The sequence below is a fragment of the Thamnophis sirtalis genome, unplaced genomic scaffold (assembly GCF_051295495.1).
Source record: "Thamnophis sirtalis isolate CommonGarterSnake01/CBP01778 unplaced genomic scaffold, rThaSir2_p1.2 scaffold_7, whole genome shotgun sequence".
NCBI classification, from domain to species: Eukaryota; Metazoa; Chordata; class Lepidosauria; order Squamata; family Natricidae; genus Thamnophis; species Thamnophis sirtalis.
The window spans coordinates 50,703,138-50,729,728 of NW_028261387.1; positions in this window are offsets into that span (position 1 = coordinate 50,703,138).

The following is a 26,591-nucleotide window of genomic DNA, read 5'->3' on the forward strand; positions in this document are numbered from 1 at the left end:
ACTTTGGCAAACACATTACAAATACAATTCTATTATGGCTGCTATCCAAGCACCAGCATCTTCTGCATAGAAGATGCTGGTGCTTGTGTAAAAAAACTGCATAAAAATATTTTATTCAACCTTTTAAAGAGAACATTAAAAAGTAGCAAACTAATACAAAATGGATAGAGCGAAGGATTACAGAACTATCTTGCTCTGTGTTTACAAAAAAACTCACTTTTTATTATCATTTTTTCCCTAATCATTTAAAAACATATTTTACTTTGTAGAAAAATTCACTCAGTTTTAAGTTTAATGGTTAGTTTATTTTCCCCCATCATTGACATTGCACAAATTTGTAGCAGAATTAAAATATCTCTGAAATCTTAAGTGGACAAAATTGAGAACTCTCATCACTTTGTGTGTGTGTGTGTGTGTGTGTGTCTTATATGCACACCTTTTAATGCCTAACATAAACAAAGATAATGACTCCATAAGAAACCTCAACAACAATGCTTTGTTTTCTGTATATACCCATATTATAGGAATTATAACAGACAAATAATATAATTCCTTACTTTTAAATTGTGATACAGCACACACTTTAGAAAATTTGTGGATGGAAACGATAAGTTTGGACACCAGATGATTATGTAGCATTTCATTTTTGGATGAAGTAAGTAATAGTGCTATTAGTTTTACTGAGTTTTTGTCTTCATATTTTTATTTAGTTCCATTTGATTTTGATTACTTTGAATGCTAGCAAAGCAGCACATTTTAAAATAAACCTTCTACCACTGAATATTTTAGAGAGATGAAGCATTCTTCCTTCCACACTGCTTTGTAGCTAGTGGAAAAGAAGTAAACTTTTCCTTGGGTGTATAAACTGGTTGTAGTTCTGATCTAAGACATGTGAAAAACTTGAGAAAGAAGCTGCTTGGAAATAAACAGAAAAACCAGTAAAGCAGCAACATTTTAATGAGCAAAGATGTAGCAAGAATCGGACAGAGTAGCAATTAGATTAGTGACAATTAAAACCCTGTAGCGAGGGATAAATATCTTTATTCATTTTTTGTTACTCTGAACTGGGACAAATTAAATAGTAGGCTGAGCATAATTGCTGCTTTTCTGCTTTGATCTCCTCCACTAATAGATTTGGAGTCTGTTTAGTTTTTTGAAAAGAGTGTGGGCTTTTTGACAATAAACAAAAAATTACAGCATTTTTAATTGGTGCTTGAAATCTTGTCGTGTTTCCACTGACACTTTGACACTGGGCTTCTGGCTCCAGACATAGCACAACATTTTCTCTGTGCAAAAAATAACTCCATTTCTTTTAGTTTTGCTTTCTTGTATATGAGACTCTAAATAAAATCTCAAGCATTGTTAGTTTAACAAGAACGGCACGCACTGAACTAGATGCAGCCTGAGCTGATTCATTTTTAAGTACCTCTTTGGAAAAAATAGTTTGTAATCTACTTGTTAATCAAAATTGACTCATCTGTTTCTCTTTTTATCTTTTTCCATTGTAGTCCAGAACTCAAGATTGTTCACAGCATGAACTAGTTAAACCTACATGATATTTTTAAGTAGGTGGGCAATCTGTGGTCCTGGGGCCACAAGTGATTTTCAAGTTCCTTTTTGCACAAAGAGGAAGATCTTTCACCTGCTTGATGTATATATGTGTGTGTGTGTGTGTGTGTATGTATGTATACACACACACATACACACCAGCATTTCTATATTGTAAGAACATTAATTTTAAGTACTTCCCCTCTCTATCCTTGGGAATCACATATTTCTATTTGTGTTTCCACTACATTAGCAAAATTTGAAGTAATGGCTTTCTTGAACTTGTAATGGTATGCTCTATGAAATCTTCTTAAGAGTCTTGCATCCAGCTTCATCCTCTCTGTTACAAGCAAGAGTGCCTACACATCACACTGCCCTCCTTACTCAGTGCTCTGAAGCAGAGATGGTATTCAGCAGGTTCTGACCAGTTCTGAAGAACCAGTGGAGGAAATTTTGAGTAGCTTGGAGAACTGGTAAATACCACCTCTGACTGGCCCTACCCCCCATCTATTCTCTGCCTCCTGAGTCCGAGCTGATTGGTAGGAAATGGAGATTTTACAGTATCCTTCTCCTGCCATGCCCACCAAGCCACGCCCACAGAACTGGTACTAAGAAAAGTTGAATCCCACCACTGCTCTGAAGACAGTAGAAATGATTCTGCAATGCAGTAGTGTCACTCAGAGCTGTCTGAATACCAGGCTCTGTTTTCACAGTAGAGCTTAATTCATAATTTCATTTCATTCACACTAAAAATCAACTGGACCTTGCAATCTATCCGCCTATGCTTATTTAGGACCAGCTATATGACTAACTTAAATTGGATTCTAATGCACATAAGAAGCATAACAGCACAAGAGGAGGAGCCAACATCGTGATGTTACATCGTGCGGACTCGACAGTCCGAGCCTACCGATGACACTTTTGCCCCTGGACAGTCCAATAGGACCTAAACCATCCCGAAGAGATATGTCAAAAATGGACTCTAATGCATGGATACATATACTGAAAAAGCACAATTGGGAATTACAAATGGTTTTTGAAGAGGTAAATAATTGCATGAGTAAATTCTCTGTGTGTAGGAGAACAAAGAATATAAGTATAATACAGTGGTGGGTTCTGGATACCGTTGCAACCAGTACAGTGCAACGGGGCCCAGCATCCAACACATGAAAGCGTGCAGCGCGCGCATGTGTACTTACTGCCTGTGACACTCTGCAATGCCTCCATGATGCTGCAGCTGCTCAATGGAGCATCGTGCAGGCCTTGTACATTCTGTGCACGGAAGCACCAAAGAGCTCAAATACCGGTAAGGAGTGCGGGCGGGCGGGCAGGCCCTCCGGAGCACTGTACCAGAACAGTACCCGGTGCTCCTGGCAGACACCAGTATGCCCATACCAGGGGTACCAGTCGTAACCCACCACTGGTATATAATATCTAGCACATAAGAAAAATTGCATCATTGCTCAGGTTGAAACTTATTTGAACTTTACATTTGCTGTAGTTGCTGCAAAGTGATAACTGAGAGTGAGAGTTACAAAATTTGGTCTAAGGTGAAGCAATACTTACAATCATTTCCATTGCTGATCTCATCTCATCTTGGAAACATTCAATCAATACATTCTTAGCCTTGTGGTCCCATTAACACCTCAGTAGCTATGGGGCTGATATGTCTCCATAGTATATCTGCATTTTTCTGCATTTAAGCCAACCTGAATTTTTAAAAAAGATTTTGTAAAACTATTGAACTGCTTTCTCTCGTGATCTGATACAGTAATAATTTGACTTCAAATTATGTACATTTGTATTTCATTAACTGTAATTATGCATGAACGAAAACTCTGGAATTTTTGCTCCTTTTTATGATGTAATCCTGTCAGAATTGAAATAACTTTATTATATATTTGTAATGTCATGCAATTAATTATGCAGAACTCATAATTCCCGAACCTACTTTAATATATAATGTTTGCAGGCCTAAATTTTGTGAAACAATTACATTCAATTCTTTCTGCTGAGGATGTTCATGTGAAACCTGCAACACTTTATTTGCAGCCACTAGAAAGACATTTTTCATTTTTGAATGTTTTGTGCAAATGCTCATATCAAAGGCAGGCATTATATTAGAACCTCATTCTTCTTAGGAGAAAGTACTGGAAAGGGAATTTCCTTTTGCAAAGTTTGTCATTAGCAAATGCAAATAGATCAGTGGTGGGTTTCAAATTTTTTTAGAACCTCTTCTGTAGGTGTGGCCTGCTTTGTGGGAGTGGCTTGCTGGCCATGTGACTGGGTGGAAGTATTCCTCCTCCAGTCATGTTGGCTCAGGAACTCTGGCATTGAAATGTGCAAGTCTTAAAGCTGTCAAGTTACAAGACCCTTGCACCCCTAACCCTTTAGGAAAAAAAAACCCCAGGGGTGTTCAAACTTGACAGCTTTAAGACTTGTGGACTTCAACTCCCAGAATTCCTCCTCTCGCTCTTCATCTTCATGATGTGTGGACGGGCAGGGGGGAGGGAGCTGGAACTGGTTCTAAACGGCACTGTAGATTTGTGGAACCTCTTCTATAGAAGAGGTTAGAACTGGCAGGAACCCACCCCTGAACTAGATGTTACCTAGTCAAGTAATGACACGTTTACAACCAAATCACCACACTCACAGAGCACCAAGAAGATTTTAGCTCTGACCTCTTCACTCTGGCTGACTCCGTCCCGTATCTGGCAAGGTCTATGGCTGCATCATTTGGGAGTACATTTCATTCTTCTGGGCCAAGTCACAGAAAATTCATTTGAAAATCATGTCTGTCGTTAAGATTCTGGAAAAAGTGACACAAACGTTAAAGTAGGCAAAAAACTTTATTCTTGTAATTTAAGAAGTTAAGAAATTACAGCGGCTTTATCTCTCTGATAACAAATTGGGCTGTTCCCTAAGAGACTCAGGTGTTTTTGCACATATAGGTGACAGGAGATTACTGATCTTTAAAAGAAAAATGGAGTTGGGATAAATGGGTCAGTTTTACTGGCTGTAATTATGGTTTATTTTTTTCCAGATATAAATCCCTTCTGTGCTATTTCCTACCTGTATTGAGGAATGATTAAATGTCCACAAATAAATATGAGCGCATTTTTGCACATTTTCTCCACTGTACACATCTTTACATAGCATGTTCCTAAATGTTCTGGAATTGGTATTTGGTATTTGGTATTTATTAATATTTGCACACATAATTGTATTTCGCTTCACATATTAATTTGGAAATTTCAAATTGGAGCTTTTTTCTTAATATATAAAGCAAACAAATTCCACCCTACTCCTAGAGGTGGAGTGTCAGTGACTCCAATGGACTCTGAGGAGAGTAAAACTTTTTTAAAAATCAATTTTCTTGTTGAAAGAAAACAATAGAATCCTAACATGCACTCATGCACAATTTTGGTGATTGAATTAATGCTTCTAATTGCATTTAGTTTATTGTCTCATATCTCTGGGGGAGGGGGGTGAAATTCTGTTTGTTTCAGGCAAGACTTTGGACAGGTTGACATCTGAGTCTTAAATGCACTGTCTGACCCACTCTATGTCTGGCCAGAAGCATATTTTAATCACATCCTGAGCAATTTGCAGAAGTCTGCTCCTAAGGCCTTGATGCAATAAAGGCCCAGTTGGTTATATTATTTCTAATTTGAGAAGGAAAATTACTCAACTGTTTGGTTTATGATGGTTCATTCTAGAAGTATATCATACATCAGGATAACTCTGTGGGTATTGCTAAATTTAATTCTTAATAACCCTAGAGATGAAGGAGGTTGGAAGTTATTATTCATTTGGCAGGCTAGAAGCTCTTCAAATCTGTAAAGCAAAGGGAAGCCATTTCAAGTGTCATCTTCCTGTGTAAAATTGGTTCTTTCTACTCTCCTCCAGGTTTATTTCAGTTCAGAAACAGACCAATCAGAAGTTTGAGTTTGATTTTGATGTTTACCCAGTGTGTTCCACCACTCTTTTCCTTAAAAGAGTGAGATGTGGCTGCAGAAGGGATGGTAATGAACCATAGATTTTCTGTTATTTATTTCTAATACTACATGTATTAGGTACATGTACAGTATTACATATATGTACTGTATGCAGAGAGTCCACTATTCACTATTTAAATCCACATAATTATACTCCTGCTGAGTAAAGTCAGAAAATAACTGCTACTAAGAACAAAAGAACAATTTTACAGAGGAAATAAACAGAATCTACATATGGCACTCACACTTTCCTTTATTTTATGTCCTCATCACAGTTACTATGGCTGTGATAGATGTTGACTGAAATGCCAGTAAGGGAGAATATCTGTAGCTCAGGGTTGAAACAACTAAGCTCCTTGGTGTTCTCTGAGTTCAGTTATTTTCTTGCAGACATTTCCTTACCCAATCTAGGTAACATCATCAGTGCTAACACTCAGTTGAAATACTTCTGGTTTTCAACCTTCACAACAATTTTGATCTTTTGGGACAAGTGTCTCCTCTTTGTTTTCCTCTGTAACATAGATGTCAGACCTGTTCAAAAACTTGTTATGTGTCGGTAGAGACCACAGACAGATCCACCAGTCATGAAAATCTTTGTCTGGATGGGAATAACTGGAGCCTCACTGGTGTATGGCTATCTGCCTCATTTATCCACAGCCTGCTTCTATTGAGTGAAGTAACCATCCGCTGCCAGGGGCACATACATTGGAAGAACTGCTTGCAACAGAATCAGGAACAAGTCTCAAGGGAAAGGAGCCTGGTATTAATTTCACTGCCAGGAGGATGTTGATACAGTTGGACTGTTCTCCTGGCATCTCTCTTTCCTTCCTTTCTCAGCTTAGACTTCACTATGTGGGAGGAACTAGAACTAAGAGGCAAAAATATCATGTCCCTCATAGACCACATTGGACTGAAAAAGCCAATAACATTAAGGAAGTTGCTTTAAAAAATAATAAGAATTTAAAGATTTCAAATATTTCTGAAACATTTTGAGGGCTGAATTCCTAGCACAGGATACTTAAACATCAATTGGAATCCATACTAGGGAATCGTCTCACTCATTCCCCCTGGAGCTACAAACTACCATTCTAGCTGCTTTGTCATTTTGATTTGGCATCACACACTTCCTTTCCTGAATCAATAACTCCTTTCCTGTATGGCTCAGCTGTTGAACTAAACAACTGCCATTTTCACCGATCAGTTCTGGACTCCATAGAAAGCCTTATGTTTGAAAATAAGACAGAAGCCTGTCTGATTCTTTGAAGTAATCTCTTGCTTGATGGTAGGAAATGACGGTGTTTCTTCTCTCTACAGCCTCAACTAACATGGTCAGTGACAAAGGATTACAGAACTGGGGATCCAATGGTTGTAGAAGACAGCATGTTTTAGTAGTTCTTCCCCCTCCTTTTTTTATGGTATCTTTTAATAACAAAATAGTAAAAACTGGCAATAACTCCAGAGATTAAAAATATCTTTAAAATCATTTACCTTATTGTTAACAATAATGTATTTTTATAATTAATTTATCATCAGTGATATACTGAGCAATAACTATGCAGCTATTCCTTTTTGTTTGTTATTTTTTCTTAAAAAAATAATCTTGTCTAATTCTACTGTAGAGGCTGTTGATCAGTGATTTGATTCAACATTCCTATTATCAACTCAAGACAGAAATGCAGCCTCACCATTGTTCACTCTCCTTTCCAATTTAGCAAGCGAAATTGGGTTCTCATTTGGGAAACAAAGACAAATGGAACAAGGCAATCCTTAAAAACCAAGATGTAAAAGGAGCTTGCGATTAATTTTTGTTGTTCAAAATTGCCAGTGTAGGTCAGAACTCATTGATGTCAAATATTTGCAAAAGAAATCTCCATTTATGAAAGATACATCAGAAGAAGAGGTGTGCACAAATTTGCTTTGCAACATGAACCCAGGTCTGAGGCTCAAGTTTTTATCTACTGTAGTTGTTAGCAGTTGGATTGAAAGGTACAAATTTAAGACCATCAGGACTATGATATTCATCTGAAGCCATGAAAAACATCCCAAATGAGAAATATTGTATTACACAATGTAGCTATGATAAAATAAAAACAATATTTGTACATTATATATTTCAAATTAGAAAAAAAATCTGTTAAATCTGATACTTTAAAACCTGAATCTTATTTGTAGATCCTCTCTTTGCTTCTCCTTGAACTGCAAGAGAAGTTGACCTGGAGAAAATAAAATAAAATTACTAAGCCTTTCTTCCCTTCTACCATCTACCTTAATTTTTCAAGAAAACATCAAGATGAGTAGTGTTTTCACAGTCCTGGTCAGTGAGCCAGAAAAGAGGTTTGTATGTGTGTGGGGGGGGGGGGGGAGGATGGGAAAGAGGTAACCCCTTGTTATAATTAATTATAACAAGAAATGGGATAGGATGTGGGGAGATGGAGGAAAATAGGAATAGATTATTGTTTATGTGCAGTTGAAAAAACAGGATATGTGAGCTCTTATAATGAAAAGAAGAAAGGAAGGAAGGAAGGAAGGAAGGAAGGAAGGAAGGAAGGAAGGAAGGAAGGAAGGAAAAGCATCAATGTATTTTACATGGCATAAGAAGGGAAAAGCATTTTCCCATACTGGACTCAATTCCCAGATTTCCTTGTTTAGCTGGAAATTTGGGAGTTGCTATCCTACCACATTAAGGGGACATGAGATTGCAGAAAGCTGATATACCTGGGGAGACAGACCTACTTTTACTGTAGTAAGTTATTCGACAATCAGTCTTAACCAAATGATTTTCTTGCTTGATAATTATTATATGATAAAATAATTTCCAATATAACATTCAATCACATATTTTACTTCATTGCAAATGTTTTAACAAAGAAAATAAGTTTATTTCAGCTTGGCAAAAGCCTTAAGAAGCAACAAATCCCACATCAAGATCAATTTCCAGTTATATTAAACTCAGTATCATAAGCACTACGTGGAAGGCAATACAATTCTTTTCTTTAAATTCATGTCCTCTTGGAAGCCTAGTGCTCCCATTTAACCACACTAACACACAATGCCTAAATCATGTCATAACATAGTGGTAATCTGCACACAGCTGTCATACAAAAGCCAGTTTGATGTCCGGCATTCTGACCAGTAAACAGGAGCCACAACAGCTTTTTAAGAACTATGCATCTTAGTGGCTCAAACAGAAAGATCATTAAGACTGCTAAGAGCTCCTTTGCTGCCATCTAGTGGTTGTCCAGATATTTTTTAGCCCAAATCTAATTAAATACTTGCTAGAGATAATCATTTTTTTTCATAACCTTGAAAGTCAGCAAGAGCATAGAACCACTGGGACTGAATAAATCTACTATAACTAATTCCTAATCTGCAGCGTAACTACCCTTTCGGTGAAGAAAGAAGACAAGAGGTTAAAAACAAGGGTGGGGAGAAGCTTTTAAGGTGGGGATTTGGAAGAACTTGTAAGCCTTCTATAATTGCAATGGATTTGTAGGAGTTATAGCTTGGTTTTAATCCTCATTTCCAGGCTTTTACTGTGCAGTATTTCTTTCTGCTTCTATATTATGTGATCCATAACTGCATAGAATAATCTCCAGAGAAGCCATTTTAAAAGCATATTTTAGCATTAATATTTAAATAGCAAGATCATTGCTATTAAATAACACAATTGTTTTCAATATTTGGGGCCTACAAAGAAAAAAAAATAGTTTGCTGAATGCAAAACAAAATTCCTGCCATGAGAATCAAGACTTGCTTTTCCTTCTTTTGTCACTAGATGGAGCAACAGAATGCTATCAAAATATTTATCCATCTCCTAAACTGCTTTCTTAATCTCTGCAGTTAAAAAGAATTTTATCTCCTTTGCTGCTGTTTTAGCATTTAAACTGATTATCAAAATCAATGAGATTTGTAGAGCTGCTGCCCATATCAGCAACACGTACATTCTTCTTGCAGTTGCTGGGAGGCCTCACGTTTGAATGGTGTTTGTGCCATAGGAAGAAGACGCAGGAGAAAAGCCCCCCCACAAAAGGAATAAAAAAAGGAAATAGCACCACAAAATAATTTATTTTTTTATAGAGAAGACTTCACTTGAGTCTATAGTCTTGGTGATTAAGATTTTCAAACTGATGTGATAAAAGCATTTGTAATAAATTTAATTACTATCATGGAAGGCTGTTTATCTTTTCCATAAGAATAACACTGAATAATTCACTTGTATTTTTACCTACAACAGGTTTATGAATTTCTTGAGGCAGAGAGCCTTCCATTATTGTGCACCATATATTCTTCTAGCCTGTACAAATGTGGAAAGTTATCACCCAGCCTTCTCCCAGAAAAATGAAATATCCTAAGAACTATTGAAATAGCAGAATATTATATTTCCCTGGAGGTGAAAAGGAAGAAACATGTTTTAAAGAGACAATAGCTCCCTGCAGCTTCCTGCCCCCACCCACTTTGTCAATGGGCCATTAAGATGGCCAAGCCAGTCCCTTTACATAATAAAGTTTTCTCCCCTTCAGATCCAGGGAGATGGGATTAAGGCATGATAATACTGGCCCTTTACCCAACTCACCACATGGCATCTGAGATCTTAACCAAACCTGAATTCAAAACACAGCCTAGAGAGTTGCCCTTGCATGGCCCCATGGGAGTCTGACAACCAATCAGGATACAAGATCAAGATCAAAGGCCAGAGAGAGCATAAAACCAGGGACTCAGCATCTCAGTCCTTCCTTCTCTTCTCTACCAACATTGAAGCATGTGATCACCTTTTTCTGTTCAGGACTCAAGCCATGTGGTCCTGTCCACCAATAAACCATCTTTCCAAGCAGCCTCCATGTCTCCAATCTTTTCCGACACTTGGAGCTGAACCCAGAAGGACATTTCTTCCAACACAAATAAATAGAAATAATAACTATGAATACATTTTTTATCCTGTGTTAAGAATCACCCTTCCTTCCTTCCTTCCTTCCTTCCTTCCTTCCTTCCTTCCTTCCTTCCTTCCTTTTACAGCATCCTTTCTTAGATGGATATGTGATATTGAGAGGCCTTGAACTTCTTGTGATCCATTCAAAGCAGAACTGTTGAATATTGGCATCTTTTAAGTAGGAAAGATGAAAAGCAAAATGCAAGACTTAACATTGATTGATTGATTATGTGTCACCACATAGATAAAATTTTCTACATGACAATCTATTCCTAAAATGGTCTTTCAGACTTTCCAAGAATCCACTCATTGTCCATGAGTCCATCCACTTTGGATAGCATTTTGGATTTATATTGGTGATTAATTAGTAGGTGAAAATAACGAAATTATTTCTACTATATTGTTTAGTGACCATTCAAAGTTACAACAGCACTGGAAAAAGTGAATTATGACTGTTTTTCACATTTATGACCATTGGAACATCTCTATGATCACATGATCCAAATTCAGATGCATGTCAACTGACTCTTATTTATGACGGTTGCAGTGTCTGGGGGTCATGCAGGGGTGGGCTGCTGGGGGTTTGCAGAGGTTCGGGAAAACTTCTAGCTACGTTTCTGTGCAGTTTGGAGAACCCTCAAATCCCATTACTGTCTGGCTCCGCCCACTCCACCCCGCCTGTCCCAAGAGTCCCCACGCGGCTTGTTTTGGATGCAGGTAAGTGCAGGATGCACACGGAGGCTTGGGAGCGGTGAAAAATGAGCCTACCAGAAATTTGGGAAGTTCAAAGCTCCAGAGGGCTTCCGAAGCCTGGGGAGGCCATTTTCACCCAGGCTCGAGGAAAGCCTCTAGAACAGTGTTTCTCAACCTTGGCAACTTGAAGATGTCTGGACTTCAACTCCCAGAATTTTTAGAGTTTTTGAGTCATAAAATTTAATAATTGGTTATAGATAGGTAGGTAATCCTTGACTTATGGTCACAAACAGTGTTTCTCAACCTTGGCAACTTGAAGATGTCTGGACTTCAACTCCCAGCATTCGCTGGCTGGGGAATTCTGGGAGTTGAAGTCTAGACATCTTCAAGTTGCCAAGGTTGAGAAACACTGCTCTAGAACCTGGGAAGGACAAAAAGCAACCCCCCCCCAAATCATGGTGCACACCCACCATGGCCACGTCCACCCAGCAACCAGGCAGACAACCCCCTTGCTAAAAAATTTGAAACCCACCCCTGGGGTCATGTGATTGCCTTTTGTGACCTTCTGACAAGAAAAGTCAATGGGGAAGCCAGACTCACTTAACAACTGCAGAGATTCACTTAACAACTATGACACAGAATATTGTAAACTAGGCCAAAACTCACTGTCTCACTTAGCAATGACATTTTGGGCTCAAACTTTGTGACCATAAGTCGAGGATTACCTACACTATATATCTATATATCTATAGCCAATTATTAAATTTTATGACTCAAAAACTCTATTGTTGTTCTTTACAAAACTTTGTTGGTGATTAATTGATTTGATATGCAAACTTTACTTATTGATTGGAATAATTAATGGTTTCAATTTTGGCTAGACAGTAGGAATCGATGTTGACACCCACACCAAAAATATTTAGATTATATCTTTTTTTAACCAAAAATAGTATTTTGAATTTATTGTGTTCCATATATTTTATATAGTAAATGTCATGTTGTTGCAGATACAATAAGATTAAACTTCATTCAAACACGTGTTTATACAATGTCATATATTTGTACCATTTCAGAAGGAAGTTATTACATATATTCAAGAGTTAGACAAGAAGTCATATTTTCACATGTTCACATGTTCATTTGAATTATATTCCATATGTAGAAAATAAAATCTGCTTTGGCATTGAAGTATGTATTTAAGGTTCTGACTATAGTACTCAGATTTGCAGAGTTAATGTTACTAGCAATTTATGAATAAAAAAATATTAATATAGATTAGTTAAGGGTGGTTATAATATAATATGTGTCAAGGTTCTGTCTAATGAACCCAAGCAAATCAGAACTAAGACTAGAATCCTCCTTAAATAACTTCTTTACTGAGTACGTCATATCGGCACTGTTTTAAAGGAAAACCAACTCTAAATATCTCCGCCGGTTTCAGTATAATTAAAATTACCCCACCTCTAAGTGTTACGGGTCATATTGACCAATTAGGTCAATTGGCGGGCTCTCCAGCCACTCCTTCTCCAACCTTATCTGTTGCCAGGAGAGATTACCTTGGTTCTCACGAGAAAGCTCTCTGTTGTATTTAGTAAGGCATTCCAACCTCCCCCCCCCTTCCCCCTCAGTTGGGCAACTTTGGAACAAAAAAAAAGGCTATTGCCAAGTTCGGTTCAAAGTTGACACTATGACTACCATTAATTGAAATGCCTAAGTAGAACTTTTATATGAGTTCCCCCCTGCTCGAATTTGCTGTGTTTGCTGTGTTTTTAAATCGTCTGTATTGTTGACCTGTTTTGTCTTACTTTTTCTGTATTTGTTCCCCTTCCCTTGGCTTTTGTTGAGCGCCCTGAGTCTCTTCGGGGAATAGGGCGGCCTACAAATCGAATAAATTCCAATTCCAATTCCAATATATGTGCAAATGCATTTATGAATATATGCCCGGCATGTAATAATGCATTATTGTATTTCCTTTTTTCATAATTGTATTGTTTATTTTATTCTGCATTCAATTAAAGGCAAAAGAAAAAATGTTGCCACTGTTGTGGTTTGGGCACTGGTGATCGGATTGCAAGAGTTATTCTTGCAAGAAAACCATCAAGTTCAGAGAACACCAAGGACCCCACAGTTCAACCCTGAACTTCAAATATTCTCTTCTATCAGTTATTCTTTTAATAATTCAATCCAGTATTACCTCTCTTTATTTCTCCCTGTGGCATTTTACTTAAATAATAAATAGTTCTGTCCAGTGGTGGGTTCCAGCTCCCATTGCAACCAATATGCTGCAACAGGGCCGGGTGTCCACCATGTGCATGCATGCAGCACGCGCATGCCTACCCACCGCCCGTGATGCTCCAGCTGCTTGGTGGAGCATCGCGCAGGCACCATACGCCCCCTGCATGTGTGCAAATGCCCCGGTTGGCTCAAATAGCGGTAAGGAGAAAGGGTGGAAGGGCCCTTCAGAGTACCATACTGGAATGTACCAGGTGCTTCCAGCAGGCACCAGTACGCTCGTACCGGGGCGTACCAGTTGTATCCCACCACTGGTTCTGTCTCTAGTCTCTACACAAAACTTCCTTTATATGAAGAGCTATGGATTCTTCATATAATAGAGACTAGCATAGAAAATAATTGTTCAGTGGTTCAAAGATAATGTACTTCATCTTTACATTCTGCCTTTCATAACCTTCACAATAAGACTCAGCTATAGCATGACTTCATTCAAAGTTACCTGCAAACTCCATTTTTTTAAAAAAAATGGCAATAACACCAAAATCTCTAAGAATGTTGTGCAATAATATATAGAAATGTATTTAATGTGCTCAAGAAAGAGTTTAAATTGAGAACATGAGACTCTCACAAAATTTGGAGAAAGAATTTGATTGGAATGTATCTGAGCCATTCTGCAAGATCACAGAATGTTTCGGTGCCTGGGAGGTTGTATATCATGTCTGTTTTTATTGATAGTTATTCGAATACAGAATTGTCCTCATTGAATTAGCATACATGCCTACCAACCAAACCAAAGTTTATGATCTCAGGAACAATTACATGTTAAAGATCACATTACATTGTTAAGATATCATCCCAAGATATAGAATGGATTGCTTGGAATAGAAATTAGGTTGCTGATGAGTGAATGGGGCCTTCACTGTCATATTATGTAGCATATTTCACTCCATGAAATATCCATAAAATACAGACTGAAGTGCATTTCAGCCTGTATTTTCACTGAGATATACTGTACATGTCACAAACTCATGGTACACTGCAGAAAGACACAGTCTGGTGGCTAAAAGACCATCTCTAGCATTTGAAGAAGAATGGAAACATTAGAAAATGGCCTAATTTCTGATGAGGGGAGCTGTCTAATTGAGATGGTAGAGATAAATACTTCAGGTTGCAAGGGAAATTATCCAAGGCACAGGAGAGAGCGAGAGAGGGAGGAAGGGAGGGTGGGAGAGGACTTGAGAAAATAGGCATCAGTGCCCATTTGCTGACTTTTCATGAGAGCTATTATTCTACAGAAGAGCTTCTCCCATGGGACCAAGAGAATGTCTCATTCAAGGAAGTTCAAATTAAACTGGACAAAGATTTCAAAAGGAGACTCCGGGGAGCAATGCAGTCTCAGGATGAGATGGAGGAGGCTGGGCCAAACAGCTGGATTTCATTACTTGTCCAAAAAGTTCACTTTTGCACTGGTAGAAAAAAGATACTGAGGAAGAAAGGGACGTGTGGGGATGGGGAAATGTCTTGCAAGAAAGTACAAACAAATATACAATGCAGGAAGTTGGCTATATATCAAGGGCCAAGATGGAACAACTTTTTCCCTCTATTGTTCAGTCTCCCTGTTTTCCTTTTGAAAGACTATTAATGTCACCAATATTGAGTGTTGTACAAACAATGCTACAGAATATCACTATAATGCCTGGATTTATAATAACACAACATGAGGTTTGTGATGGCTCTTCATCTTGGATCAATCGTGTGTGTATGTGAGTGTTGTCCTTGTTTAGCAACCACAATTGGACCAGCAACTCAGTTATTAAACAAAATGGTCATTAACCAAAACCCTTACTGTGCTTATGACCTTCCTTCAGTTTTCCTTCCCTGTACAGACCTGCAAAGGTTGTGAATAAAGTTAATTTTTTTCATCATCATCATAACTATATTCACTAGGGGTGCGGTGGCTCAGTGGCTAAGATGTTGAGCTTGTTGATCAGAGAGGCCAGTAGTTCGGTTGTTTGAATCCCTAGCGCCACGTAATGGAGTGAGCTCCCGTTAGTTTTCCCAGCTTTTGCCAACATAGCAGTTTGAACGCATGTAAAAATGCAAGTAGAAAAATAGGAACCACCTTTGGTGGGAAGATAACAGCGTTCTGTGCGCCTTCGGCATTTAGTCATGCCAGCCACATGACCACGGAGACATCTTTGGACAGCGCTGGCTCTTCGGCTTTAAAAAACAGAGATGAGTACTGCCCCCTAGAGTCGGGAACAACTAGCACATATGTGCAAAGGGAACCTTTAATTATGTTCACTAAACAAAGGCAGTTGGTAAAAGCAGGATTACACATATGCATGTATGAATGAATCCAATGAATCCTATGTGGAACAAAGCACTACAACTCTTCAAAAAATGCATGCCACAACAAAACACCCCTGAAAACACCATGCAGAATTATCTTCTAATATGCCCAGACACTGATAGAGCCTCTCTTTCCCTTTTGCTTTCCATCCTCTCTGGCTCCTACACTAGCTTTTCCTTCACACTGCATCCTGTTCTCCCTCATTTGCTCTCAAGGTCACCTTCTCTGCCTGAACTGGATTTGTATGCAGTATATTGATTAATTGGCTCTAACAGTCCCCTGTTCAGTGAAGTTCCAGGATCAGCAAGTTTGGCATTCTGCTCCTTTCACAGAGAATGTTCCCTGCTCAGAGATCTCCCACCTGCCACACTGCTGACTTTCCCCCCCTCCTCCATCATAAGGAAATTTACAGTGCTGCAGCAAGAAGAGAAGCTACATGAATTTCCAGAAGCTCACATATTCTGGATCCTGCATTTTAAATCACAGCTTCCCCGTAATAAACATGCAAAGGAGCCCTGAGTTATTACTGTCAGCTTTATAACACTGCCTCTTTTTCAAGGTTGCTCAGCAAATGAGTCACTATCTCAGGAGCTGAATGCTAGACTTCCCATCCTACATTCAATCAGGTAATAACAATACATTCAGACACACCTGCTTGCCAACATTGCCTTTCTATAAAGAGGTCTTCCCTTCACTAGCATAACATCTAGCAGTATTAATTATTTTATTTGGATCACGGCCAACTTTTATGAGTTTCCTTTCTCTTTTTCCCTGGTTGTGGCGGCCCCTGATGTCCACAGATGAAACTGATACTGGGGACTCTGCAAGATTTTTCCCCTGTTTGGCAAACCAAATTTATGAAAGACAGCCAGTGTATTCTTATACTAATAAACTCAGCCTCATCAAACACAGGTATCTTCCAGCAGAAAGACGGAGCTACGTGTTGATCAATGTTTTTTTTTCCATATACTTCTGCCATGAGTCCTTTACACAAACATCACGTTGGCTAACAAATCCCTCGCTTCTGGCTTCTCAGCATAAAACAGGCTTGAGAACTGCAGAGACGCTTAAAGCAAAAGCATGATGCACACCTGAGTCAGCCGGTGGATAACAGAAAGCAAAGAAAAGCAACATATGGCCAGCCCTGAGAATATCACTTTGTGTTTCTCAGGTTTTGCTTTACAAAAAAAAGAATGCTTTTGAGCTTGCAGCTGCAAGGAGCATTTTTCCCTCTGTTGAACCTCAAGGGCTTCAGATGATAGCACCTGCTAACTGCAAATCATCCGTAAGTCCCTGCTGAGAGGCAGAGAAAGAAGGCCGAAAGCCAAATTCACATTGTGATTGCATGCATCAAGAGGCAGTTTGGCTGGCCTGCATCTTTTGCAAATGCCTGGGTAGCATATACTTCATAACTGTGACATTGCTGGCTTCTCAACACGAGTGTCCTGCTTCCCTTACAATCGTTTGCTAAAGTCAAATGCCCTAGTTATTGTTGGGGGAGAATTGAAGGTGGGGCAGCTATACATGTCACCTTGAGCTTGTAAGCAAAGACAGGCTAGGAATCAAGTGTAGGCTTTACAGTTTATAGGATATGCTAGGTTATAATCATTCTGAATTAATTGAATAAAAAATAAACCTGTGGTACCTTTTTTTTTACCCACAGAGTGGTGAGTTTTGTGCACCAATTGATTGTATTATTTCATCTGCCTCATGCTTCTCCCCCCCCCATTTGCATTAGGGTTATCAATCAATGGTTGATAGCTACATCTGTGAATGTATGTACCCACACACAATTATAATAAGAGTATTGCACCAATCAGTTATGTTCCTGATGAGCAAACACTTTTTGACATGAGATTGTAACACCACTGGCAGGCAAAAAGGGAGCAACAAATTATATACAATAAGAAAATGGGGGAAATTTGCTTGATATGCACTGCACAGATTGCTGTTGTCCCGCTGTCAAATTATTATTAATGAACAGGAGTCAGAAGCTTTAAAGGTAACAAAAGTGCACATCTATATAATTTATTTTAGGTTCAGCTGGCAAAAGATTTAATTCAAATGCTTAATCTTCTCTGTGGTCACCTTACATTGAAAATAACTTCTCCAGAAAAATCTGTTTAGCATCAATATGGTTACCATAAGTGCTAGGTTGAAACTTATTTGTTTCAATTTCTATATATGCTCAAGTTCCCAAATAGATTAATGCATTATTCTGCTTCTTTTATGTCAGTGAACTGTTTTTATTATGTTTGATTTCATTGTTTTAGACAGGAAACTGTTTTGTTGTTTAAATTTGTAGCACAATTTAATCTTTTCATTTTTACAAAATGCTGCTCTGGTATCATAAGACAGAAGGGTAATTACAATTAATTTTCAAGAAAAGCCTTGAAGACCTGGCTTTTTCAGCACACTCAGGAGCAACGTAATCTCTCATTCTGGCTGTATGGAATAATGCTTTCCCAACATTGTTTGCTAGCATTCTGTTGTTATCTGTTTGACTGGGATTTTCTTGTTATCATTTTTAATTTGCATTTATGATATTGGGTTTGCTGCCTAGAATTGCTATGGTAATTGAGGTGGCTTATAAACTGGCTAAATAAATATGTAAAAAAAAACAAAAAGCAATGTTCCTGAAATGACTTTATTACGTTTTAAAATAAAGAGATAAAAACTAAGAAGAAGGAATGATTAAGATTAAAAAAATAGATGAGAGGGAAAAAAGTCAAGAATGAAAAAGAAAGCAAAACATGTACGGTATATTTACTTTGGAATCTTGGAATTTATTTGGTGTGCCTGGAACTGCACTTTTACAACATGTTCCTATAATGCTTAATTTTATAGATATCGAAAATTTTAAATCAGAATCAATGGAAGATTGATGCTGAGTTTTCATTAGTTTATGCTTTGCATTCTGTGCTAAATAAGGGAGAGGAGCCAAGATGACAACACACTAGCAGCTTCTGAAATAAGTTCCCAGCTTGCAACAGGACTTTCCACTTTTGGTTTAACCTGACAACTTGCCCACCAGTGGTGAGATTCAAAAATTTTTATTACCAGTTCTGTGGGCATGGCTTGGTGGGCATGGCAGGGGAAGGTTACTATAACATCTCTGTTCGCTCCCCACTCCAGGGGAAGGTTACTGCAAAATCCCCATTTCCTCCCAATCAGCTGGGACTCGGGAGGCAGAGAATAGATGGGGGCGGGGCCAGTCAGAGATGGTATTTACTGGTTCTCTGAACTACTCAAAATTTCTGCTACCGGTTCTCCAGAACTGGTCAGAACTTGCTGAATATCACCTGCTGCCCACCACCCAATGCCACCCAAGGGCAAGAAGAGAACCTGGACCAGCTCCAGCAATGTTACTGGAACTCATCAATCTTACAAGGCACAAAAACAGATGACGGACCTCCCCACTGCAGAGTCAATTAAACATGTGAGCAATAGAACTCCCTTCCTTCTCAAAGACTAACGCAGAGCCATAACCAGGCCACCTCTTAACTTTCCAAAAACTCTGCCAAAAGGATCCCCTGGAGCAGAGAGCTAACCTCTTGAAACAACGTCATGGATCAACCCCCCCCCCTCCTCCAACTATATCACTAAACCTTTCCAGGAGGCTTTCTTTCTTTCTGCAGAGATATTTATATTGCAACAATTAAATGAAATTATAGCCAAGATGGGCAGCCTCCAACAAGCCTTGGATCTGTAAGTCCCCACAGCAATCAGGGGGTTAATGTGACAGAAGAGGTTAGCCATGTCCATATTCAGGCAGCTGGTGCCTCCAGACATCTGAAAACTGTTATGATAGGATTAAGTTGCAAACTATAGAAGAAAACCCAAATGGTAGTATTTTTATTATTTAATGAAAAGGAAATGTAACCAGAGCATGGCAGACATTGTTGGAACAATAGGCCACAGTTGGCAACTCTTTCCTCTGACAGATACATATTGGAATGTAGCAACCTGCTATATGACAAGCTTTATAGGCTGTTAGTTACTATTTCTCATCATTATAACATCTTCTACTGCACACCCATAAAGGATGCAGTAATCCATCTCAGGGCGGTATGATAGATGATAACACTGCACCCCAGAGTTGACATGGTCACTAAGGAACCAGTTCTCTGCAAGCATTTCATGTTGATACAGGGCAGGTTTAATGGCACAATCATACATCATATCTTTCAGCTGATGGTCTCTATAAAGTAAAGCAGTGGTCCTAGGAAGCAGGTTGTTTTTCTGCTCTTTTATTTCTCAATAGCTGCAGTGTCAATCTTAAATTGCCACCATGGTTAAAATGAAAATTGTTATTGGTGAGATGCTGTCAATGACTAAGTACCACATAATATAGGCCATGCGTCCCATTTTCCAGAAGACACTTCTATCTGAAGGTGTTCTGTTTCTGAAGGACTGCCCAGTCTACCTACTTAAAGTTTTTTTTAAACAAAGAATAGCCAGAAGTCAATGATAGAGCATATGCTTTGTATCCAAAATGTCCTTTGCTTAATCCCTACTGTCTTCGGTTTCAGCCCTAAGAAGAAATGGAAATAACACTGCTTGAAAACCTTAAGAGTTACTGATGCTTAGTATTCACAACATTAGGCTAAAAAGATTGGTAGTCAGACTCAAAAAGTTTCTGTTGTTCCTAAGAAAGGAGAGCAAAAACCAGAAATTATCTGGATGGTAATGAACATTTAGCTATCAAGCAGGGAGGTACACAAGTCACTTGGTCACACTCCTTTCTGCTGTGGTGAGGGGTACTATGTATGCTCTGTATTTAATAAAGTTACAGCAGTTATTCATATTCTCTCTCTGCATAAAATAACACATGGAAATTATTCAGACTTGTGCTTTCTTTTGGTATATTAAATGATTACCATAATAATATATGCTCTTTCAGCCTTCCATCTAGATTAGTGGCTCTTATCTATTGTAGAGTGGGGTTTCAAAGACATATTTGGGACTCAGTTGAAAGCTAAATACTTTCCCCAGAAAAATGCATATAAATGCATAAAAAAATTCTCCATAGAACTTTTGTGTGTGTGTGGTGGATATTGATATCCTCCACAAAGACAAACTCTAAACGCAACATCATCCTTTCTTGAATCAGGAGGCACTTTTCATGATCACTCTTGCCTTGTTTATCTCTTATTGGATTATTGCAACATGCTGTACAATGGAGCAAAGTCCAGTCAGAAGTGGTAGCTGGTCCGGAACATGGCCATGTGGTAGAGCCGTTAACTACATACAACACTGCTGGTTTTTAAAGTACTGGTAGTACATGTAGCTTGTAGGCTTCTGAGTGGAACTGGGGCTTCTGGGTGGAATTCAAGATGCTGGTTATTATCTATAAAATCATTCATGGCAAACGGTCAGGTTATTTGTGGGACTCACTGATTCTGATTAACTTTGCCCATCCAGTAAGAGCTAACTTGTTGGGCAACTCTAGGTTCCATCACTAAAGCTATAGCCCTGTGATGGCGAACCTATGGCACGCCTGCCAAAGGTGCCACGCAGAGCCATATCTGCCAGCATGCGAGCCATCAGCTCCAATGCTCAGGCGCATGCCAGCCAGCTGATTTTCAGCCTTCCAGAGGGCTGGGGGAGGCCTCTTTTGACCTTCCTAGGCTTCAGAAAAGACTCCAGAGAATGGGGAGGGCAGAAAATGGGCCCAGCAGGCCTACCGGAAGTTCAGAAATGATCTGTTTTTGGCTTCCAGAGGGCCTCTGGTGTGCTGAGGGAGGCCGTTTTCTCCCTCTCCAGGCTCCGGAGGCTTTCCGGAGGAAATACCAAGCTCGGCTTGGTTCCACCACAAAAGCGCGTAGGACAAAATCGCGCTCGACAAAAGCGCGCTGTGACGTCATCACAGCGCGACGAAAAAGATCGAAAAAATGTAAAAATAAAGCTAAAACCTTCCCCTAACCCCCCCAAACCTAACCCTAAACCTAATCCTAACCCTAACTCTTAACCTAACCCTAAACCTAACCCTAAACCTAACCGTTAAAGTAACGAAAAACGTAACGCTAACCCTTATCCTAACCCTAACGCTAACGCTAACGCTCTAAAGCTAACCCTAACCCTTACCCTTACCCTAACCCTAACCCTAACCCTAACCCTTACCTTTATGTGAATCGGCTTGCTTTAATTTAATTTTTATTAATTTTTATTTGAATTTTTCGATCTTTTTCGTCGCGCTGTGATGACGTCAAAGGCGCGATTTTGTCGATCGCGCTTTTGCCGTCCGCGCTTTTGACGGGTCACGGCTCGGCTTGGAGGCGAGTAGTGCGGCGCATATGGGAAGGGCGGAATGTGGGCAGGTTTGTGTGCACATGCGCATGTGGGGGCGCCCTTTGCATTATGGGTGCCGGCACGCATGTGTCCTATTGCGTGTGCATGCTCACATTTTTTGGCACCCAACAACAAAAAAGTTAGCCACCACTGCTATAGCCCATGCAGGATCCAGGAGATATATTTTTCCTGTTGCTGAGCCTGCACTATGCAACAGGATCCCCTTTGAGATTTGAATGTCTACATATCTGATTTCTCTGTGTAGAAAGAAGGTAACAGATGCTTTCTGGGAAAAGTTCTCTTGATAGGGATTTTATTGAAATAATGTCGAAAAGATGGAGACAATCTTTCAATCTATGCAATTGTCTTTTCCTTAACGTTCCCTAGCCTAGATAATGTCAATCCTAGACAGTATATTTTGCACAATTTACACAAATTAGCACAACCCTAATTTCTCATATCTGTCTATACTTGCTCATCAGTGAATCCCCAAAATTCCTAAAGAACCATATATGGGAAGAAGAGAGTTTTGTTCAAATATGAGCTGAGAGTTTTCAGGACCATTTGTGAATCATTACTATGAAATACATGTTCCCTCTTTGATGATAGCTCAGTAATTAAGGTGTCATTAAAAAGGACCCTTTGCCTTTTGCTCCTCCTTTGGCTTGGCAATAATCAGGAATTACATGTGGTCATTTACAGATGATAGTTTCTTAATCTTATTTCTGCATAGTGCTAGAATCATGAAAGAGCTAGTTAACCTTAATATTATTATTAGTACTGCTTTATAAAGCCTTAGTAAGACCACACATGGAATATCCATGCATCCAATTTTGCTCACGGCATTACAAAAAAGATGTTGAGACTTTGGAAAAAGTGAAGAGAAAAGCAACTAAGATGATTAAAGGCCTGGAGATTAAAACATATGAAGAATGGTTGCGGGATTTGAGTTTGGATAATCTAGAGAAAATAAGGACTAAGGGGTACATGATAGCAGTATTCCAGTATTTGAGGGGCTGCCACAAAGAGGAGATGGTCAACTTATCTTCCAAAGCATCAAAAGGCAGGACAAGAAATAATGGATGGAAACTAATCAAGGAGAGAAGCAACCATTAAGGAGCAACTTCCTAACAGGGAGGACAATTAATCAGTGGAACAGCTTGACTTCAGAAGTTATGGGTGTTTCGTCACTAGAGGTTTTTAAGAAGAGATTGGACAGTCACTTGTCTGAAATGGCTTCAGCAGAGGGTTGGACCTCCAAAGTCCCTTCCAGTTCTCTCCTGATTGAAGCAGGTCTGCACATTACTAATCTATACACTTATCAGATGGTTTCACCTGTTTCACTTTCCCTCCCAAAACATATTTTCACTCGCATATCTGAAATTAATATTTATAGCAAACTCAAATTCACCAAATCTTACCATTACAAATGGCATTTTGTTCATTAGACCAGCTAACTGAGCATACAGATTTACTTTTGTAAAAAATTATCTAGATTTCTCTCTTGCCTCTCAATCTAGTCTCAAACATGGGTGGATACAACTTTCCTTTTTGGGATATTTTTAAAGTATGTTTAGTTTGGTTCTCTATTTTTGGATATATGCCCAGTGTTTCTCACTCCCCTTAGGTTTATAATTTTTATATTCTGCAGTATATGTCAGATTAATTCTGTCTCTGCCCCCAACCTACCTCCAGATTCATGATTTGTCTTCCCAGTGGAAAATAGCTGCCCACCTGTATACATGAGAGAACTGGATTTTTATGGATGTTTGCCAGTTGAAACTGCTTTATGGCAGCCAGTGCTGCTCACTTCAGTAATAAATGCAAAACTTCACTGCAATGACTCTCCAAGGGAGCCATTGTTTTCCTCTCTATTTTAGGCATGCCAGAAGACTGCCTCTAGTTGACTAGATTTTTTTTAAAGCATTCACTGTGGAGATGAAGGCATTGAGATGGAAGTACCCAGGGGAAATAGACAGATAAAGAAGGGTTACAGAAAGACCAAGAGATGTAATACTTAAGTGGATCAAGAAAGAAGGGATGAAAGGGCCTAAGCTTTGCATTCAAATAAAAGCATGTGAATTTCACCAAAGCTTGTCACTGTCAATAAATATCCACGAATAGTTTCAGATGAATAGATAGTGTGTTTATAAACTATTTTTAATTCAGGGGTGGGTTCCTGCCAGTTCTAACCTCTTCTATAGAAGAGTTCCACAAATCTACCGTGCTATTTAGAATTGGTCCCAGCTCCCTCCCTCCGCCTGTCCACACTACGCTTGCCCTGTCAGCCGCTCACTGATTGGCTGGCTCACCAATCACCCCGTCCGCCTCTAAGAATCCTATCTAAACCTTAAAGTCTTAAATCAGTCAGGTTTGAACATCCCTGGGGGTTTTTTTTCCTAAAGGGTTAGGGGTGCAAGGCTCTTGTAACTTGACGGCTTTAAGACTTGCACACTTCAATGCCAGAGTTCCTGAGCCAACATGACTGGAGGAGGAATTCTGGGAGTTCAAGTCCACAAGTTTTAAAGCTATCAAGTTTGAACATTCCTGGGGTTTTTTTTCTAAAGGGTTAGGGGTGCAAGGGTCTTGTAATTTGACAGCTTTAAGATTTGCACACTTCAATGCCAGAATTCCTGAACAAACATGACTGGAGGAGGAATTCTGGGAGTTGAAGTCCACATGTCTTAAAGCTGTCAAGTTTGAACACCCCTGGGGTTTTTTTTCTAAAGGGTTAGAGGTGCAAGGGTCTTGTAACTTGACAGCTTTAAGACTTGTGTGCTTCAAATGCCAGAGTTTCTGAGCCAACATTTTGGTTGCTAAGCAAGAGCGTTGTTAAGTGAGTTTCACCACATTTTACAAGTTGGCCAAGCACACCCAGTCACATGACTGTCAAGCCACTCCCACTCAGTCACATGGATGGCAAGCTACTCCCACCTGGTCACATGGATGGCAAGCCACTCCCACAAAGCAGGCCACACCTACAGAAGAGGTTCTAAAAAAATTTGAAACCTATCACTGGTTTAATTCCACAAAATTCAGGAAAGAGTCAACATGCAGCTGAAGTAACCTGTAGTACTACATCCTAACCACTGTGCCACCTCAGTTCTATAATCATAGAAAACAGAAAAAGGGGTAAAGAGCAGAATCTGGGCCTTTCTTTTACTGACAGAACTGTTCTTCTAGGAAGCAATTCCCTCTTCAGCCTGCTCCTTTCTTGTGACCAACACTCAATTTAACTAGATGTTCAAAGTATCAATACCTCTGGAGAAAGTTTAGGAGACCTGCAGACTGAATTAGTCCATCTTTTGCCCGGCACTATATGGTCTGACTGACAGCAGCTCTGATTTCTTAAAAAAAAAAGTTTCAACAAAAGAAAACATGCAAAAGAGCAAAAAAGGGGGAATAGGAAAAGGAAAGGTTAAAGAAAAAGCAAAACCAGGAGTGCAAAAGGAAAGAAAATGAAGAAAAAAAGAAAAAGGGAAAAAAGAATAACTTCCAGTGTTCTTTGGTACAGATATAGATAATAAAATACTGTGATCCCTTATTCCAAAATCAAGAATATTATACAATATTTCTATACATAAACAATTTTAATAGTGAAATACCAAAATTGAATTTTCATTTCACTTCTTTTTAAGCAAGAAATCAAACAGCAGTTTCCAAGTAGAAACAAAGTTAGACAAAGTCTTTCCTTTAATCAGAGCAGTCAGTTTTGCCATTTAGCTAATTCCATTAGCTTCATTGACTGTTCTTCCATTGAAGAAATGTATACATCCTTCCATCTCTGTGCATACAAGAGTCTCACTGTTTTTGTCACTTATAGAAACAAAGTCCCATATTTCTGTTCAATCTGTTTATCCATCAAACCTAAAAAGAAAACCTCTGGTTTCAATTGTATGTTTATCTTACAAATTCTCTGGATTAAGATACATATGTGATTCCACTATTTCTTAGCTTTGTTTCATATCCACCACAGATGATTGAAGTAGCTTCATACTTATTGCATTTCCAACATATATTTGATACTCCTGAAACATTTTTGACAATTTATCAGACATTAAATATATATGGTGCATCATCTTATAAAAATTTTCTTTCAAATTATAACTCAGTATAAATTTCAAACCTTTAGTCCACATATTCTTTCGTTGATCAAGTACTATATTTTATCCCAAAAAATTGCCCACTTGATTGTATAATATTTAACATGTTCATTATCAGTAAAGTTTATATATTTTAGCAATAACAGGTTCATCATTAGTACACAAGTCCAGTTCAAGGTCAGTTTTCTTATTTGTAAAAAGAATTATAATTCTTTTTATCCAGTTTAAGCCTTCCTATCAACTGAACACAAGCAAACCATTGGCAAGTATAACCTTCCATTTCCAACTCTCCTCTTGATTTCAGTTTAGGTGCTCCTTCAAAAAAAGCCAATAAATCAACATAAGTCAACCAAGTTTGTATAAGTATTATTTCTCTTCTTTAAAAACTGCTTCCTGGGGTGACAGCCATAAAGAAATGTTTGGAATCAATATTGCTTTATACCTAT